This window comes from Tamandua tetradactyla, chromosome 3, assembly GCF_023851605.1.
Source record: "Tamandua tetradactyla isolate mTamTet1 chromosome 3, mTamTet1.pri, whole genome shotgun sequence".
In the NCBI taxonomy this organism is placed as follows: domain Eukaryota; kingdom Metazoa; phylum Chordata; class Mammalia; order Pilosa; family Myrmecophagidae; genus Tamandua; species Tamandua tetradactyla.
Genome location: NC_135329.1, coordinates 36077097 through 36080191, shown reverse-complemented (window position 1 = coordinate 36080191; position 3095 = coordinate 36077097). Strand labels below are relative to the sequence as shown.

The window sequence follows — 3095 nt, the reverse complement described above, 5'->3', positions numbered from 1 at the left end:
GTACCCAAAAAACAGAAAGGTGAAGAATTCAGAGTAAGGGCGTCACTCTGGAAACAGGACCAGGCCTTAAAGCCAGATCCAAGGGGACTCAAACTGCCATATTTACTCCCCAATCCACTTTACCTCCTTCTTGACCCACTCACCCAGTCAGATATCCAGACAGGGAAATGGAAACTTTTTCTCTATTTGAAGTTTTCTACCAGAGTGCCAGCAGAGCAGAGAAACCCCATTTGATGAGCTTCTGATTTGATTCAGTTCAGCAACCATAAAAGGCTCAATTAACTGGCTTACCTGCTCCTCTGGGGCTCCAGATCCTCAGGCATCTGTCTTTTATAGGGTCTCCAAATTGTTACCAGACAAAGGCTGTGGATTATTTTGCCTGATGCACTCAGAGGACCAATTCCTGAGACATCAGAATTTCAAAGAGAGAAAGCGTTCATACTAGGTATGCAGTAGGAGAGCAAATGACCTATCAGCCCAAAATCTGTCTCCCCAAGCTGCAGCAATTCTGTTAGTTTTATCAGACAAAAAGAGCGGCAGGGTTTAGGATAATGAGCACTGTGGCCACAGATGATGCAATTAAAGGTGATATGATTATCGAGCATGTGCAGATTGATTGCATGCTTAGACATAGAACATATGTAAGAAAATGGAGCCTTAAAATGGTGATGGTTGTGATTTCTAGTATTATAATGAGGTAAAGGTGACTTATAGGTTAAAGACTGAGTTATTGCACATGTCAGATGGGTCCACTTTGGTTAGATCTAGGCTTGCTTATCAAGATAACTTTGGACTTGGGTGGGTTAGTTCTGGTTGACACAAGACCCTTCATTAATAAACATTAGGAGTTGTCTTTAATGATAACAAGACTCTAATATTTAAAAATTGGATAAATGCTTCCACATGAAGGTTAGTCACATGTTTTTTATAATCACAGGGTCAGAAGATAAAGGTTTACAATCATTCTCAGAGATTAAGGCAGCTGGATTACAATTTAGACATTTCAGACATTTCCCTCTGTCTATTTCAATATACCAGGAAGAAGAAAGGAAAATCTGTATAATGATTTGGTAATCAAAATCATCCTTTAAATCCTACTTTCTCATTTATAAGACCATGACACTCAAAAAGAAAGATTACTTTGAGAGACTCAGGCGAGAGGGAGCAAAACTTACAGATACTAATTTAGCTCCAGATGAACATGTCCAGCCTTAGCTGATGTTTGACTATGATGGGAAGGATAGATAAAATGCTACAACCCAGAAGAACACCTGGAAATTATAGGCAAATATGCTAAAGTTGACCTGGAAAATGAACACTGAAAGCACAAAAATTCCAAGAAGAATTAGCCTCAGGAAAGTCAGCAGAACAGGTTAATTATCCAAAGCACCAGTGAGGAAAAGAGGAGCCAAATTCCCAGATGGAAAAAACCATGATACTGAAGATGATGGTGAAGATAACTATGCAGATGATACTGACATGCTTGGACAGAGTTTTGAGTCTAAGAGAGATTACTGTCTGCAATATCAGAATTCAAGAAGATATTGCAAAATATTTGCAGAATTTGGATTCAAATTCGGCTTATTATGACCCCAAAACTGGAGCAATGAGAGAAAATCCCTATGCCAATGCAGGAAAGAATCCAGATGAAAATTAAGCTATGAAAGAGATAACTTTGTTTGACATAGAAGACATCATGTCAGTGGCTTAGGCTCAGTTGTTTGCTTGGGAAACCTATGACAAGGGCTCTGAACTGCATCTTCATATCCTACAATATCAGAGTTGTTGTAGAAGTTGTTCAATGTGAAAAAAGATTTCAAAGAACAGAAGAAAGCAAGCATCCTGGAAAAGTACAGTGGTAAAAAAGACCTGGATGCCCCTTCACCTAGTTACTTTTAGCTCAGACAGGAGACTATATGGAATATTGAAGACAAGGAACAGTCATCAAAGGACAGGAGTGGGCTGTCTGCTCTAAGTATGAGGAAGAAGTGAAGATCAACAACCTTGTCCATATCTGGGACTCTTTCTGGAAAAAAGGCCAATGACGATATAAATGTTGTCACTCTTTTCAAGTATTCCTATTTGTATTGGAGAGATTAGGGAAGGAGATTGCTAATGCAGAGGGATGTATTGCAAATGATTTAACTGGAGATGAGTCCTTAAAGAAAATGTCAAGCCCTCATGGAGGTGCATCATGAAAATGTTAAAAGTAGGAAAAAGAATAAGAAACATCAAAAACAGCTGTTCAGATAGTGAGAGCAAAGGAAAGAAAAATGGACAAGGTACTGAATGTAGAGGAGGCCCACCTTTTTCATGTCAAAGAGGTCATGCAAATTCATTAGGGGAAGCCACCTTATGATAGCATATATGAAACCCCAGAACCCAAAGAAGAATAGATGGAAGCCCATAGAATGAAACATCAGAGGCCAGATGGCCCTATGGGCTCTTTCCTTTAACTAGTCATAGAAGTACATCTAAGAAAGACACAACTGATACATTTTTTATAGTTTCTTGATGATGAATGTAGATGGAAAAATCCTTACCCACTCTTTTTACTGTCTGACTTTAATAAAGCTTCCAGAATTCTTTATTCTGGAAAAAGTAAATTTATTCTTTTCCACACTGAAAAAAAAAATAGGAAGCATATTAAGCGGAAATTAAGATTTTATTTTGTATTTGCAATATGCAAGGAGACCTTGGGTCTCCTATCAAACTGTTCTACTCAGCAGTTTTTTTTTTTTCTTTTAGTAATAGTTATATTGATAAAGATATAGATTTTCCAACAGAAGCCAAAGTTGTACTTTTAAAAAATAAACTTTTAAGAATGTTTGTTCAGTACTAAACAGGCATGATCTTAAAAGTAAAATATATGGAAATATAAATATCAAAACAAGGAAAAACCAAAAATTAATGCACATTATACCCATGAGAATATTAATGGGATTAAGAAACTCTTGGAAAAAATAGTAAGGATTTTCATGAAATATATATGTATGTATATAATATTTTTATTAACAAGTCTTCACACACATACAGTCCATAAACAGTGCCCAATTAATGGCTCATGATATCATCACACACCCATGTATTCATCA

The 3095-nt window shown here is 36.9% G+C and overlaps 1 pseudogene; it reads left to right on the top strand.

The window, feature by feature from the left end:
* Positions 1–1116: 1116 nt before the first annotated feature.
* On the top strand, positions 1117–2456 carry LOC143676028 (pre-mRNA-splicing factor SLU7 pseudogene; annotated as a pseudogene).
* Positions 2457–3095: the final 639 nt, after the last annotated feature.